The sequence below is a fragment of the Chiloscyllium plagiosum genome, unplaced genomic scaffold (genome assembly GCF_037043375.1).
Source record: "Chiloscyllium plagiosum isolate Xiang-an unplaced genomic scaffold, Cpla_swu_hap1 HiC_scaffold_44, whole genome shotgun sequence".
NCBI classification, from domain to species: Eukaryota; Metazoa; Chordata; class Chondrichthyes; order Orectolobiformes; family Hemiscylliidae; genus Chiloscyllium; species Chiloscyllium plagiosum.
The window spans coordinates 9,660,908-9,678,600 of record NW_028270182.1 but is presented as its reverse complement, the minus strand read 5'-3'; the positions used below and the strand labels follow the sequence as shown (position 1 = coordinate 9,678,600).

At 49.6% G+C, this 17,693-nt stretch overlaps 1 protein-coding gene across 3 annotated transcripts in view; it reads right to left on the bottom strand.

The window, feature by feature from the left end:
* The window catches only part of LOC122544389 (arrestin red cell), a 131,046-nt gene that overhangs the window by 75,494 nt on the left and 37,859 nt on the right, over positions 1-17,693 (bottom strand). The window lies entirely within an intron of this gene.

The window sequence follows — 17,693 nt, the reverse complement described above, 5'->3', positions numbered from 1 at the left end:
GAGGAACGGCCAAGCAGGTTGGGCCCAGTATCCACTGGAGCTTATCGGAATGAGGGGTGACCTTGTCAAAACCCATAAAGGCTGTGAAAGGACCTGATGGAGTGGGCGGGTGGTAGTTAAGACAGAGGATGTTCACCCCCTATCCAAACCAGCTGACAAGACCATAGAATAGTGAGCTACCCGGTTCTGAAGCTGAAATTGTGGGAGAAACTCAGCAGGACTGACAGCTGCACAGAAAAGTCACTGGACCCGAAATCTTAACTCAGTTTCTCTCTCTCCTCCCACAGATGCTGCCAGATCTGCTGAGTCTCTCCAGCATTCTCAGAGTCTTGTTTCAGATTTCCAGCATCGCCCCTGTGTTTTGCTTTCATTCAAGCACGGTGACTCAGTGGTGAGCACTGCTGCCTCCCAGCACCAGCGACCCGGGTTCGATTCCAGCCTCACGCAACAGTCTGTGTAGAGTTGGCACATTCTCCCAGTGTCTGTGTGGGGTTCTCCCAAGTGCTCTGGTTTTCTTCCAGTGCTGGGAACATGCAGGTTAGGGTGGATTGGCCATGCTAAACTGCCCCATAGTGCCCTAGGATGTGCAGGTTAGGGTGGATTGGCCATGCTAAATTGCCCCATAGTGCCCAGGGATGTGCAGGTTGGGGGTGGATTGGCCATGGGAAATTCAGAGTTACAGGGACAGGGTAAGGGGCTGGGTCCGGATAGGGTGCTGTTCAGAGAATTGCTGCGTGAGCTAGTTCAAACATTACTGCCTCAGCTGGTGTAAGGGCAGCTTCGAAAAAATAAAACAACTGACAACCCAGAAACAGCCGTTTCTCAGTTTGCACAGGAACTGAGCATTTCCTCAGGCCTATATGGACAAGAGCGAGTTCTCAGTTAGACTGAGGAAGAGGAGTCATACCAGACTCGAAAGGTTAACTGTCTCTCGGTTTCTCCTCACAGATGCTGCCCAACTGTGCTAAGTTTCTCCAGCGCTGTTTTTATTTAATACAATCACCTTGCTCTTGTTTTCTATAGACATCACACTAATAATACTCAAGCTTCTGAGTAAACTTCCGCCTTCTTAAACTGCTGCAGTCCTGTGTGGTGTCGGGGCACGCACACATCACCGTTAGGGAGGGAGTCCCAGATTCTGACCCAGCGACACTGAAGGAACGACCGATATATTTCCAAGTCGTGATGGTGAAGGGCTCGGAGGGGAATTTGCAGGGACTGGTGCTCCCATGTATCTGCTGCCCTCTTCCATCGAGATGGAAGTGGTTGTGGGTTTGGAAGGTGCTGCCTGAGGATATTTGGTGAGTTGCTGATGGTACACACTGCTGCTACTGAGCGTCAGCGATGGAGGGAGTGGATGTTTGTGGATGTGGCACCAATTAAGCTGGGGCTGCTTTGTCCCTGGATAGTTCTGAGCTTCTTGACTGTTATTGGAACTGCCCCCATCCAGGGTGAGTGGGGAGTATCCCACACACTCCTGACTTGTGCCTTGTGGATGGTGAACAGGCTTTGGGGAGTCAGGTGGTGAGTTCCTCACTGCAGATTTCCAGCCTCTGACCTGCTCTTGTAGCCATTGTGCTTGCATGGAGAGTCTGGTTCAGTTTCTGGTCAATAGTATTCCCCAGAACTCTGGTGGGGAATTCAGTGACAATAATGTAATTTTAATGAAATCTATCCCCACCAGTACCGTACGCCAGTGCTATACACTGACAGAGCTGCCCCCACCAGTACTGTACCCCAGAGTAATACACTGAGACCTGTCCCCACCAGTACTGTGCCCCAGTGTTAGACAGTGACAGACCTGTCCCCACCAGTACTGTACCCCAGTGTTATACAGTGACAGACCTGTCCCCACCAGTACTGTACCCCAGTTTTAGACAGTGACAGACCTGTCCCCACCAGTACTGTACCCCAGTGTTATACAGTGACAGACCTGTCCCCACCAGTACTGTACCCCAGTGTTACACAGGGACAGACCTGTCCCCACCAGTACTGTACCCCAGTGCTATACGCTGACAGACCTGTCCTCCACCAGTACTGTACCCCAGTGTTACACAGGGACAGACCTGTCCCCACCAGTACTGTACCCCAGTGTTATACAGTGACAGACCTGTCCCCACCAGTACTGTACCCCAGTGTTACAGAGGGACAGACCTGTCCCCACCAGTACTGTACCATAGAGTAATAGTGACAGCCCTGTCCCCACCAGTACTGTACCCCAGTGTTATACAGTGACAGACCTGTCCCCACCAGTACTGTACCCCAGTGTTATACAGTGACAGACCTGTCCCCACCAGTACTGTACCCCAGTGTTACAGAGGGACAGACCTGTCCCCACCAGTACTGTACCATAGAGTAATAGTGACAGCCCTGTCCCCACCAGTACTGTACCCCAGTGTTATACAGTGACAGACCTGTCCCCACCAGGACTGTACCCCAGTGTTATAAAGTGACAGACCTGTCCCCACCAGTACTGCATCACAGAGTAATAGTGACAGCCCTGTCCCCACCAGTACTGTACCCCAGTGCTATACGCTGACAGACCTGTCCTCCACCAGTACTGTACCCCAGTGTTACACAGGGACAGACCTGTCCCCACCAGGACTGTACCCCAGTGTTACACAGGGACAGCCCTGTCCCCACCAGTGCTGTACCCCAGTGCTATACGCTGACAGACCTGTCCTCCACCAGTACTGTACCCCAGTGTTATACAGTGACAGACCTGTCCTCCACCAGTACTGTACCCCAGTGTTATACAGTGACAGACCTGTCCTCCACCAGTACTGTACCCCAGTGTTACACAGGGACAGACCTGTCCTCCACCTGTACTGTACCCCAGTGTTACACAGGGACAGACCTGTCCTCCACCAGTACTGTACCCCAGTGTTATACACTGACAGACCTGTCCTCCACCAGTACTGTACCCCAGTGTTATACAGTGACAGACCTGTCCCCACCAGTACTGTACCCCAGTGTTATACAGTGACAGACCTGTCCCCACCAGTACTGTACCCCAGTGTTATACAGTGACAGACCTGTCCCCACCAGTACTGTACCCCAGTGTTATACAGTGACAGACCTGTCCCCACCAGTGCAGAATAAACAGGTCTATGCACTGACTCCGAGTTAACATGAACGAAGTACTGGAGATGGAATTCAAACACGATCAGCAGGAGTTTGTGGTCAAGCTGGTTGATAAACACTGCCAATTTGCAAGATAGAACTCTCAGTCAAAGCTCTGTGTCATGTTCTCATTGAGGGATGTCTCATTAATCAGAAACCATAGAATTATAGAATTTCAGATTGGTCCAAAGGAGAAATGGCTCATTTGACCCCTTTAAACCAAACCCCAGCTTTTCAACAAGCGCAGTCTGGTTAGCTCCGCTACCCCCCAACTTTCCTGATCTCACGACAACATAAGGAACAGGAGCAGGAGTGGGCCATTCGGCCCCTCAAACCTGCTCCGCAATTCAACAGGATCACTGCTGATCCTTTTGTGAACTCAGCTCCACTTGCTGTCCTGCTCAGCCTGACCCTTAATTCCTTCACTGCTCAAACAAAATCTATTCTCTCCTAAAAGTATTTGTGCAATTGGAAGTCGCCACCATCATCCAAAAAGCACCATGTTTCATGTAGTGCTTGCCCCTCAATGCCAACGTAATATCCCAAAAATAAAAATAAGGTTAAGTAACCCCTTCCCAGAGGCTGAAAATGGAACACCAGAGTTTCTGGTAGGGAAACTACCACCGTGCCAACTAGACACTGTCTTCTTAATGGGTCACGGGACATGGTCCTGACACCTGTTAAGAGATAACAGCTCTCAGCTCTTCGAGAAAGCACAATCTATTTACCATGGCACCGTGACACACCATCTGAATTCCTGACAGATGCCCTACAGGGAAAAGGCCTTCCTGACCGAAGGATCAGCGGAGAAGACACAAAGTTCAGGAAGACATAACCTGGCTGTACTTTTGAGAGACTAAATGCTATTGTTTTGTTATATAGGTGGCACTTGTACTTATTGGAGCAGCGTACCATTAAGAGTCTCGCACTCTTCGGGAATGGTTAGCAGTTAAAGGCGAAAGTGCACCGTCACAATATCCAAAAATAAAAACAACACTTAAATCCATCCCTTTCCCCGAGATAGGAAATCAAACACTAGAGCTTCTGGATGTAGGGTTGCTCGCTGAGCTGGAAGGTTCATTTTCAGACTTTTCGTCATCATACTAGGTAACATCATCATCCGGAGGCTCACTGAAGATGTTATCTAGCCATGGCGATGAAACGTCTGAAAATACGCCTTCCAGCTCAGTGAGCAACCTTACATCCAGCACATCAACCCGAGTTGCAAACTTTCTCAAAACTCGTTCACCGGAGCTTCTGGCAAAGAGATACAGAAACTAGCACCGGGCCAACCAGCCGCTCTGTGACCTTACTGGGTCACAGGATGTGGACGTTGATGGCAAGACTAGAATGGTTTCTCTTCATTTCAGACCTGGAGCCTGGCTCGGCTAACATGCTGCTGAATCAAATTCCCTCAAAGGAAGGGTATGTTCTCCCCGCTCACCTCATGGCTGTGGGGCCCAGAAACACGCCCTCTGCACAACTGTAGGGTGGCCTCTCGAAAATATTTTAAATCCAGCTTATAAGACGCCTCTGGTGAATGGGAGGTCGAATAGGGATCTCCCAGGACTCTGACGCATGGCAGTAGAAGATCCATTAGTGACTTTCCAAAGAGAATTGCCTTGGGGGGAGGGTCTTGAATGAAGATCTCCCAGCTCAGAGGGAGGGACACTACCAGCATGCCTCGAGACCCCTTAACTAATTCGAGCCATACTGCCCCCATCATTCACAGCAGCGAGCGGAGTGTTTTGGACGGGTCAGGTTTGTGCATCAGCATGGGGCTGCGTGCGCTGAGTAATTATTCACTTCGACAGAAACGATGGAAACAATTAAAAGCAATTTATTGGCCTTTATCAACACGCTGGCTTATACTCAGAGTAATTGGAAAGAGTGTCTCAGCCCAGACAGTGATAGATCGCACCGGGATGAGGGGACCCACAACAATCGAGAAAGATCTTTGTTGGCATGGTGTCAACTCATCTCAAGTTGGACTCAGAACAGGAAAAGGGATGGAGAGTAACCCATCCAGGCCGAGCTCACTGAACACTGTCAGAGCAACAGCTCAGCTCTGCCTTCTCTGTTTCCCAAAGTCCCCACTGAGCAGAGTTTTGAATATAGACAGGAAGTGAACTTCACCAATCGCCTCGGGCAGAGAATTCCAAAAAGGTCCACCACACTCCCACGTGGAAACAATTTCCCCTCATCTCCACCTGGAACGCTGTGTTGCCAAACACCCGGCTTTCAGATTGCCAGTTGAAAGGGCAGGGGGCAAAGAGCAAAGAGGTATCTTGCCAGTATCCAGCCCACCACCACCTCCTGCACCAAGAGCCTTACACACTTTAGTTAGATCACTCCTCCAACTCCTCTACCCTAGTCATAAGGTAGGGGGTGGAGGGAGGGAGGGGTGGGGTAACGGAGGGTGGCAGAAGTGAGGAAGCGGGGAGTGGAGGTTTGGAGGGAGGCAGTGAGGGCGAGAGGAGGGGTGGGGAAGGGAGGAATGGGGAATGTAGGGAGTGAGCGAGGGCGAGAGGAGGGGTGGGGGAATGGGGGTCAAAGTGAGGGAGAGGGGAGTGGGGACTGGAGGGAGGCAGCGAGGGCAAGAGGAGGGGGGTGGTGGAAGGGAGGGTGGAAGCTAGGGAGTGGGGGGTGGGTGAGGCAGGAGAGGGCGAGAGGAATGGGGGGGGCGAGATGAGTTGAGGGTGTGGCAAGAGGGGGGTGGGTGGGGGCAAGTAAGCAAGGACAAGAGAAGTGTGGGGGTAAGGGTGTGAGGGAGAGAGGAGGAATTGGGGGGGGGGGGGGTGGGAGTGTGGGTGAGAAGACCAGGTGGGGTGAGAAGCAAGGGCCAGAGGGAGCATGGGGTTGCATGAGAGGGAGCAAGGGTGAGGACAGGGAGCGATAGAGGGCGAGAAGGGAGCGAGGGTGGGGGAAGTAGAGAGAAATGAGGTCAAGAGGATGGTGGAGACGACCCCCAAGAGGAGAAGGGGAAATACAGAGCTCCCTTTCCCAGGTGATAGGACATTGTCACGTTTCCAGTGACTGGTTACGTTCACTAACATCCCTTTCCCCTCCCACCCTAACAACTAATCACTGTTATGTGGCAGAGTTATCATCTGATTCACTCTCTGTCCCTCCCACAGCAGGAATCCATCACCAACCCTTGCGGGGGAGGGGAAACAGGAAGGAAGGGGTGTGGAGGAACAGCTCTCAAACCCATCTATTTCTCAGCATGGTCTGACTGGCCGAGTTGGTAAGATTGGGGTTGGTATCTCTGCAGCGCTTCTGCACTGGGCTCAGGGGTTGGGCCTGGCATTAACCACCACATCACATCCCAGTGCGAAGATTGAGCAGACACCGATTATTGTAGGTTAGTGACGATAGAAACCACAAGGTCAGATGGCAAAGCCTCCCATACGTCCCCATCAGCCATGCAACCGGGAAGAGCTGGGCAGTGATCGCCTTACAGGCCAGCCAGCTCACCAACTCCCCATCCCCACCACCCCAAGAACTTGGCCAACAGTGCAGGGCCAAATGAGAACAAACTACTTGACGCTGACAATGCATGGGCATAAGCAGCAAAATTAAGAATCATAGAATCCCTATGGTGCAGAAGAGGCGCCATTTGGCCCATTGAGTCAGACTGACCCTCCAATCAGCTATCCCTGTATTAACCATGGCTCTCCCGCACATCCCTGGATACAACGGGACAATTTAGCACGGCCAATCCACCCTAACCTGCACATCCCTGGGCACTATGGGACAATTTAGCACCGCCAATCCACCCTAACCTGCACATCCCTGGGCACTATGGGACAATGTAGCATGGCCAATCCACCCTAACCTGCACATCCCTGGGCACTATGGGACAATGTAGCATGGCCAATCCACCCTAACCTGCACATCCCTGGAACCCAAACCCCTGCCCAGCTCAGTGTTTCTTCCCTTGGTATCTGGTAACTCGAAGTCAACAAGATGTTGTCTATGCTCCCGGTATACAAAACACAGGTGATGAAACAGAATACGCTTATTTTGTGTGTGTTTTTTTTTAATATAAACGATATTCTTTCACAGGATGTGGGCATCACTGACAAGGGCCCAGCAATGTCTTCCCATTGCTGACTGCCCCTGAGAAGGTGGGGGAGGCCATCAGGGAGGGAGCTCTAGGATTCTGACCCAGCGACATTGAAGGAACGGCCGATATGTTTCCAAGTGGAGATGGGGAGGGTTTTGGAGGGTGACCTGCAGGGGGGTGGCGTTCCCATGTATCTGCCACCCTTGTCCGGAGGGCTTGCAAACTCTTACATCACAAAACTGGACTCACATTGGGAAACGGTTTGGAAAGTACTGTCCGTGGCAGGGAGACGGTGTAGAAGGGGGCTACATTCGCTGGGATTTGCAGGAACACAAGGTGGCGACAGCTCCTGTTGGTGGGGAATATCCAGGGTAAAGGGGTTGGTCATTTCAAATTGAGACAAGAAATGTGACTCAGGGGACATCTCTATCCCCAGAGCTTTTTGGTTGATCAGTTGAGAACGAAGGACATGGAGAGAAAGGAGGTTGATGGGAGAAGATCAACAGCATGAAGATTCCATCTCCCAAACCTTTTGAGAGATGCAGTTGTCTCAGGTTAAGTGGTCTCATTTACTGCCCATCCCGAAGTCCTCCTGGGAGGGGAGGTGCTGCTTTGAATTGTTCCAGCCTACTAAAGCGAGAGTGTCCCAGGATTTTGACGCGGCCACAATGAAGGAATAGCGATATATTCCCAAGTCAGGATGGTGAGTGACTTGGAGCGGATTGGTTCTCTCAGTGCACCTTCAGTAGTGGGAAGAGAGGCGTGGGTTGGGAAGATGCTGGTGGAGGACACTCGAGTTGCCACAGTGCATCTTGTCAAAGGAACACACTACCACAGAATTCCTACAGTGTGGATGCAGGCCATTCGGCCTGTCGAACCTGCACTGTTGCTCAGAACAGCATCTCACTCAAACCCACCATTGCCCATGGCTAACCCACCTAGTCTGTACATCGCTGGACACTATTGGACAATACAGTACAGCCAATCCACCCTAACCTGCACATCCCTGGGCACTATGGGACAATTTAGCATGGCCAATCCACCCTAACCTGCACATCCCTGGGCACTATGGGACAATTTAGCACGGCCAATCCACCCTAACCTGCACAATGTTGGACGTGGGAGGAAGCCAGAGCACCTGGAGGAAACCCACACAGACGCGGGAAGGATGGGGGGGAAAGAATGTGTAAACTCCTGACAGACAGACAGACAGACAGACAGTCACCTGAGGGTGGAATCGAACCTGGCTCCTTGGTGCCGTGAGGCAGCAGAGCTAACCACTGGGGCAGTGTCCCTCACTCTGAGCCGGGGGCCTGGGTTCAAGTCCCACTTGCTTCACAGTGTGAATCGCAACATCTCCAAATAGGTTAAAAGTCAGTAAATAACCTCAGGTCGGGGGCACGAGAGGGTGAGGGTAAAAACCCAATTTAACGCAGAGCCAACAGCATCACAGCCCTGGGTGAAAGGAGAAAATAAACCGAGGAGACTTTCCCACAGTCACGTCCAAATGATATCGGATAGAATCCAGGAGCATCTCCCAATAACAGAAAAAAAAGGCTTTTACAGTCAGCAGAAGCAGTGAGGGAGCAATCACCTCTGCCAGTTCGTAGTGTAGCTTTCCACAGGATCCCAGAGAGGGTCAGACAAACAGAGCACCACGGCGCTTTGAGGAGGTGGGGGTGAGGAGTTGTGGAGCACGTTTAGTGCCACAACCAGCCTTGCTGTGTCCGGGGAGATGGGAAGGGGGGGGGGGGGGGGGAAGAGACCGGGGAGACAGGGGAAGAGGGCTTAGGAGGAAATTAGAAACAGCAGTCGATCCAAGGAAGAAACAGAAATTGGCCAAGAAATGCAATATGTCTGAGGATTGGGTGCAGAGAAGGACCAAGGGATTGATTGAGAAGGGGAAAATACAGTGTGAAAGCAAGGTTGCAGGGGTACATAAAGACTGACATTCAAAAGTTTCTATAGGTACGTGGAGAGAGAAAGAGATTAGTGAAGACAAATGGAGGTCAGACAGAAATGGGGGAATGTATAATAGGGGGTAAAGAGACAGCTGAGCAACTAAATACATATTTTGCCTCTGTCTTCACAAAAGGGGAACACAAATCAGATACCAGGAATGAAGAAGGCAGCAAGATTTAGTGTGAGGGAGGAACTGAGGGGGATCAATATTAGTAGAGAAATGGTGCTGGGAAAATTGAGGGGCTTGAAGGCAGATAAATCCCCAGGGGCTGATAATCTACATCTCAGGACGTGGCTCTAGACGCCCACATAGTGGATGTATTGGTGATCACCTTCCAAGATTCTATAGACTCTGGTGGAAGAGCCCCTGCAGACGGGAGGCTAGCTAATATCACTCCAATATTCCAAAAGTGAGGTAGAGGGAAACCAGGGAATTATAGACCAGTGAGCCTAACACTGGTTGTGGGGAAAATTGCCAAATCTGTTATCAAGGACTTTATGGCAGAGCATTTAGAAAGCTGGATCAGATAGAATCAGCATGGATTTATGAAGGGGAACTGTGTTTGACAAGTCTATTGGAATGCTATCAAGATCTTAGAGGTTTCTAAAGCCTTGAGGGGCATGGATAGGATAAATAGACAAAGTCTTTGCCCTTGGGTGGGGGGAGTCCAGAACTAGAGGGCATAGGTTTAGGGTGAGAGGGGAAAGATATCAAAGAGACCTAAGGGGCAACTCTTTCACACAGGGGGTGGTACGTGTATGGAATGAGCTGCCAGAGGAAGTGGTGGAGGCTAGTACAATTGCAACATTTATGAGGCATCTGGATGGGTATATGAATAGGAAGGGCTTAGAGGGATATGGGCCGGTGCTGGCAGGTGCCCAGATTGGGTTGGGATATCTGGTCAGCATGGACAAGTTGGACTGAAGGGTCTGTTTCCATGCTGTACATCTCTATGACCCTATGTAATTAATAGAGGTGACAAGGGGTAGGCAGTTGATGTGGTATATTTGGACTTTGTAAAACTCTTTCTGAAAGTCCCGCACAAGAGATTATTATGCAAGATTAAAGTGCATGGGATTGGGGGGAGTGTATTGAGATGGCTAGGAAACTGGTTGGCAGAGAGGAAACAGAGTAGGAATTAATGGGTCCTTTTCAAATCAGTAGGCAATAACTATTGGGATGCAACAGGGATCAGTGCTTGGACTCCAACTATTCACAATATATATCAATGATTTAGATGAGGGAACAAAATGTTAACATCTCAATGTTTGCAGCTGATACCAAGTTGGGTGGGAGGGTAAACCAGGACGAGGATGGAGAGGTCCTCCAGCATGATCTGGACAGTTTGAGTGAGTCGCAAACCAATAGCAGATGCAGTATAATTTGGATAAGTGTAAGGCTATTCATTTTGGAAGCAAAAACAAGGAGGTGGATTACTACCTGAATGGCTGTATATTGGGAGAGGGGAGTGTGCAGTGGGACCTGGGTGTCCTTGTGCACCAGTCACGGAAGGGTGAGCATGCAGGAGCAGCAGGTGGTAAAGAAGGCAAATGGGGTGTAGGCCTTCACTGAGATTCGTTGAGTACAGAAGCAGGGATGCGTTGCAATTATACAGAGCATTGGTGAGGACACACCTAGAATATTGACAGGAGTTTTGGTCTCCTTTTCTGGGGAAGGATGCTCTTGCTCCTGAGGGAGTGCAGCGAGGGTTTACCAGGCTGATTCCAGGGGATGGCAGAACTGACGTATGAGGAAAGATTGACGAGGTTAGGATCATTTTCAATGGAGTTTAAACGAGTGAGGGGGAATCTCAGAGACTTATAAAATTCTAACTAGGCTAGACAGGGTAGATTCACAAAGTATGGTGCTGGAAAAGCACAGCGGTCAGGCAGCATCCGAACAGCAGAAGAGTCGACATTTCAAGCAAAAGCTCTTCAACAAAAGTTGAAGAACCCCTCCTCCTTGGAACCTGCCTGACCAGCTGTGCTTTTCCAGCACCACACTTTTCAAACTCTGATCTCTAGCATCTGCCGCCCTCACTTTCTCCCTAGACAGGGAGGACACAGGGTGGAGTTTCCCGATGGTGGGTGCGTCCAGAACCTGGAGTCACAGCCTGAGGATTCAGGGTGAACCATTTAGGACAGAGGTCAGATGACATTGCCTCACCCACAGAGCGGGGAGCCTGTGGAATTCATTACCACAGGAAGGAGTTGATGCCAAAACATTGAATGTATTTGAGAGGCGGCTGGATATAGCACTTGGGGCAACTGGGACCAAAGGTTATGGGGAGAAAGCAGAATTAGGCTTGAGTTGGATGATCAGCCATGATTGTGATGAATGGCGGAGCAGGCTCGAAGGGCTGAATGGCCTCCCCCGCTCTTATCTCCTGTGCTTAAACACCTGAAGCAGCAGCAATTGACATCACCAGGAAAAAGGGCTAGCATTTACACAGATGGTTCAGGCAAGAAATGGTAGGAATTGGAGAAGACCATGACTACTTCAACTGGTGTCGCGCATTCATTCAGTGACGGGAATAAATACTAGGGGATGTGTTGGAGGAGGGGGGGGCGGGGGGAGGGAGGTGGAGGAGGAGAAGGAAATGATGTGGGTTGGTGTTGTAGATGAGCACAGAAATGCTCAAGCAAGAGGTAGCGAATCTACAGAAGGTCCCACTGTATTAATGCAGCGCTGAAGGAGCCCATTCAGCATGATCTCTTTTCTCTAATACCAACTCACGATAACGTTCCGGGGACGCGGGTTCGATTCCGGTCATGGCAGACAGTGGAATTTGAATTCAATACAGAATCTGGAATTAAGAGTCTAATGATGATCCAATAATCCATTGTCGATTGTCAGAAAAACCCAACCTAATGTCCCTCAGGGAAGGAAACTGCCACCCTTATCTGGCCTGGCCCACATGTGACTCTGGACCCACGGCAATGTGGGTACCTCTGGGCAATTATTGTGAATTTAAAAAAAGAGAGACCTAGGTAATGTTCTGATGACCTAGGTCTGAATCCCTCCATGGCAGATGATGGAATTTGCATTAAATAAAAATCTTGAATTCAAAGTCTAATGATGACCATCAAACCATTGTCCACCATCAGAAAACCCCATCTGGTTCACTAATGTCCTTTAGGGAAGGAAATCTACCATCCTTACCTGGTCTGGCCCATGTGACTCCAAACCCCACAGCAATGTGGTTGACTCTCAACTGCTCCCTGGGCAATTAGGGATGGGCAATAAATGCTGGCTTAACATTTATCACATGAATGGAGTTTTCAAAAATCTCCTGCATTTTCAAGATATTTCTGAACACTGTTTCTAGCCAAATAACCAACAAATTGCCCCTCGGCTGTCCCCACCACATTTTAAAGGCAGTGCATCCCAGATCTGAAGGATAAAAGGTGAAAAGGTGGTAGGGTCCATCCATCTGAGTTATCTTAATCTCAGAGGATGGAAATCGCAGGGATGTGCAGGCTGGATGGGTTAGCCATGGGGAATGTAGGGTTAGGGCTAGGGGAGGGGTGGTGGGTCTGGGTGGGATGCAGTCAGGAGAGTCGGTGTGGACTCGATGGGCCGAACGGCCTGCTTCCACATTGCAGGGGATTCTATAATTCTACAACCATTCTCTCTGGTGACACAGGACTGGTGGTGGCTTAACCTGAGGAAGGTGGAAGTGGGAGAAGCCTTTTTGGCACAAAAGATACAGGCTTCACAAACCCAAGGTGCCTCAGAAGGAGGGTTTCCCTTGCTTGCCTTTTTGAAACAGCAACCTCCAGCCTGGAGAGCAGTCAGTGCCTCGGATTATCACCTGCCAAACAACGTTTCCCGTGACAGTGTAGCACCCTCCCAGTGCAGCAACCAGAGGAATCAGCCTAGAACCTGGGGGTTCAGCTCTCTGGGAGTGGGGCTGGAATTTGCAAACCTCTGATCTAGAAAACCAGGAAGAGACAGAGGGCTTCCGGTTTGACGTTTCAATTGCTTTTGGCGTTTTCAAAAAAAAACACACCAACCTGCATTTTGAAACTGAACAATAATCTGATCTAGTGCTCCTCTGTTCAGTTTCCTGTCTAGCATCATCTCACAGTGTCAGGGTGAACATGTTGCTCAGGCCACTGAGCTGCTGGGAGACAGAGTAAAGAAAAAGGAAGAGTGGGGCAAATTGCCTCGCAGTCAGCTCATGCAGAGTCAGAAAAGTTCCGGTATCTCCTCAGGCAGAGCTCCATCAGCAACGACTTTTCCTGCACAGTTCAGTCAAGATAACATGCGAGTCGATGTCCCTCAGACACTGCTGTGCATCAGAGATGGATGGCATGTTTCAAAATCGGGTCCAGAGTTTGCACATTTTCAAGCAGCGTAGCATAAAAAAAACAGTACACACGAGGAGGCCACTCGGCCCAGCTGTGCTATACTGGTGCTTCTGACCTTTGCATCAATCTCCACACAGCCCTCCCCTTTCATCTCAGCCTGCAAGCCTCCCGTTCTACCTTGCCTGCTTATCCCATCTGGCCCTGAAATGCATCTTTAGAATGCTGTGAACAGTAATGCAACGACATCTCAATATCATCAAATAGAACCACCACAGTGTGGGAGCAGGCCACTCGGCCCATTGAGTCCACACCGACCCCCTGAAGAGCATCTCACCCAAACCCCCTATCCCCATAGCTCTGCTAATATGCAAAGCTAATCCGCCCTGACCTGTACATCCCTGGGCATTCCGGGGAAATTTAACATGGCCAATCCACCCTAACCTGCACATCTTTGGACTGTGGAGAGGAAACCCACGCAGACACACGGAGAATATGCAAATTCCATACAGAGAGTTGCCTGAGGCTGGAATCATACCCGGGTACCTGGCGCCGTGAGGCAGCAGTGCTAACCACAGAGTCACACCTCCCTCCCTCCCTCCCCCCCCCCCCCACCCCCCACACGGATGCAGAGGTTATCCTGCAGTGATACAAAACCTTTATTAGACCCTCACTTGCAGTAGAGAGCAGATCTGGGCAGCACACCATAGGAAGGATATATTTGGCCTTGGAAGGCAGGGGAGTGGGGGGGTAGGTGGGCAATGTAGGTTTAAAAAGAATAATACTGGGACTTCAGAGGTTAGTTTACGAGGAGTCTTTACAAATTAGAATGGTTTTAGACCACACAACATTTCTCAAATTTATGAGTGAAGGGGTGATCTGATTCAAGTCTTTACCAGGAAAAGGAACAGTTTCTGCTGGTTGCAGATTCCAGAACTAAGGGGCAGAGTCAGAGAATTAGGGCTAGGCTGTTCAGGAGAGACATTAGGAAGCACTTTAACACAAAGGGTGGGAACTCTTTCCCACAAACGGCACTGTATGCTGGATCAAATGCTAATTTTAATTCTGAGCTAGGTAGGTTTTTGCGCAACTGAGGTATTAAGAGTAAGGCCACAGGTCAGCCACGATCTCATCGAGGGGCTGAGTGGTCTCCTCCTTTGCTCCGGTCTTTCTATCAATACTACCCACTTCAACTACTCCAGGCGGGAGTGAGTTCCACGTTAATCATTACTCTTTGTTCTAACCAACAGGCTGAGCAGCAGGAATCACATTTCAGCAGCCACTTTGGGTCATGTTTTTACACATCATCTGCACCTGAAAGAGTTAAATACTATTGGAACTTGAAGATTGTTAGAAGGGTTATGTTCTATCTCCAGAATACCATTTGAGTCTAAGTAACATTCACGCTGCACAAATGCCAGACAAGGACCATAACCGCTGCCTCATAATGTATTACTGAATGACTGAATTCCTCACTATCAATATCCTGGGGATTACCAGTGATGAAAAACTGAACCAGACTCACTACATAAACACTAAATGGCTACAAAAGCTGGGAATATTGCGGCGAGTAATTCACCTCCTGACTCCCCAAAGCCTGTCCACCATCAACAAGGCACAACACAGGAGTGTAAAGGAATACTCCCCACTTGCCCTGGATGGGGGGGGGGGCTCCAACAACACAAGAAACTTGACACCACCCAGGACAAAGCAGTCCACGTAATTACCACCAATGCTCAAACGTGCACCATCTACAAGATGCACTGCGGAAATTCACCAAACAACCTCAGACAGCATCTTCCAAACCTTCCATCTGGAAGGATAAGGGCAGCAGACACAAGGGAACACCACACAAAAATATAAATCACGGTTTCATCAGTGTTGCTGGGCCAGAAGCCTGGAATCCTCTCTGTTATAGCGCTGTGTGGGGGTCAAGAGTGCAGTGGCCCAAGGTGGTAGCTCACCACTACTCCTCTGGGAAATCAGCAACACGTGTTATGGACCAGACCAAACCCCCTCTCAAAACACATTAAGACAACAGCGTACACCTTAGCTCTTTCTTATGTTAAAGGCTAGTGCCAAGCATTGTGTTCTGAATGCAATTTCAATTGGGCCAACTTCCAGGCTTGAAGCAAAACACATTTTATTCCAACACTAGTTAAAAGACAAACAAAAGAACAAACTTGGAATAACAACACTATTGCAAAACTGACTGGAATAATAGATTATTTAAATATTAAAGATCAACTGCTCCAACATAATAACATCCCATAAACACACCCTTGGCAAAGGCAAATTCAGTAAAATAAATTGTCGCACATCCAATTCTCCAGTCCAGGAAGGAAAAAAAAAAATCAAGAAAAAACTGAGAGAGTAGCGAGGAGAGATGTGCCGCAGCTTCCAAATCCAAGACCCCAGCATTTGCTACTGAAAAAGGTTCAACCAAAATATCCTAGTTCTGTGGGAGTGCGACCCCACCCAGTCAGGCCATTTCTATTGTTTCAACTCTTTTAAAAAAAAAACCAAGGCCTCACAAGCTGTTGACTCTAATGGATTCAAATATGTAGCTCAGTGCGTCTGACTTAAAACCTCTCTTCAGAGCAAACAGGACAGAATATACCTTACAAAGTATTGTCACACAGACAATAAATACTGGCCGAGCCCACACCCAGCTGTATCTCATGAAACACTTGGGAGATGGGAGTCCTCAACACAATCACAGCTGATCCTGGAACACCTTTGTATCTCTCTGTGCCCTCCATATCCAGCATTCTATAACTGAACAACCAAAGCGCTCTGGGGTAGGGAATTCCCATGTGTCACATTTTTCATCTCAATGTGAAATGACCGACCCCTCCACCCTGGGTATTCTTCACCAACAGGAGTGGGCACCACCTCACGTTCCTCCAAATCCCAGAGGGCACAGCCCTGTTCCGCTCTGCCTGCCCAGGACATTCAACTTTGCGATCTGCAAGCTGTTACGGACCCTCCTGTGCTAGCAGAGTGGGGAGGGTTTGGGGAGATGACAGCAGGGTAAATAGGGGCAGGGATTGGCAGTGGCCTCAGAGATCAGGACCTCACGCCCCATTTCCGATCCCACTCGGGAATTTGATAGAGGGAATGGCAATGGACTTTCCAATCAGTGATTGCAACCTTCCTTGGCCAAAGTACATCCTCGCTCAGTTAAAGGAGCCCAAAACTCTGCCCGATATCCAGATCTGGGCAGCTCAGTGGTCCACACTGGGGCCTTACAGCGCCGGGGAATTGGGTTCGATTCCACCCTCGGACGACTGTTTACGTGGAGGGATCTTGTAGTTCGGGTTCACGGTTCTCAAAGTGGGGTCACAGGTAGACAGGACAGTGAAGGCAGCTTTTGGCACTGGCCTTCATCAGTCAGGGCGTTAAGTTGAGGAGCTATGTTGCAGTTATACAGGATGTTGTTGAGGCCAGACTTGGGAGCATTAGGTTCAGTTTTGGTCACCTTGCTATAGAATGGATGTGATTAAACTGGAAAGAATGCAGAAGAAATTTACAAGCTTGTTGCCAGGACTCAATGGTCCGAGTTATAGGGAGAGGCTGGACAAGCTGAGACTTTTTTTTAAAAAGAGCGTAGGAGACGGAGATAGAATCTTATAGAGGTGTTTAAGATTATGACAGGCATGGTGGGTTAATGTACTCAGTCTTTTTCCCCAGGGTTGGAGAATCAAGGAACAGAGGGCAGCAGTTTAAGGTTAGAGGGGAAAGAATAAAAGAGAACCCGAGGGGAAACTTTTTATACAGAGGGTGGTATGCATACAGAATGAGCTGGCTGAGGAGTGATTGAGGCAGGTACATTAACAACATTTAAAGGGCATTTGGACAAATATGTGGATAGGAAAGGATAAGGAGGATATGGGCCAAGTGCAGGGAAATGGGATTAGCATGATTGGTCATTTTGGTCAGCATGGGCCAGTTTCGGCTGAAGGGCCTGTCTCCACGCTGTAGGACTTCCCAGTGCCTGTGTGGGTTTCCTCTGGGTGCTCCAGTTTCCTCCCACACTCCAAAGATGAGTAGCTTAGGGTGGATTAGCCATGCTAAATTGCTCCAAGTGTCCAGGGATGTGCAGGCTAGGTGGGTCAGCCGTGGGAAATGCAGGGTTACAGGGGAAGGGCTGGGTTAGGGTGGGACACTCTTTGGAGGGTCAGTGCAGACTCAGCGAGGCATGTGGCCTCTACCTGCACTGTCAGGA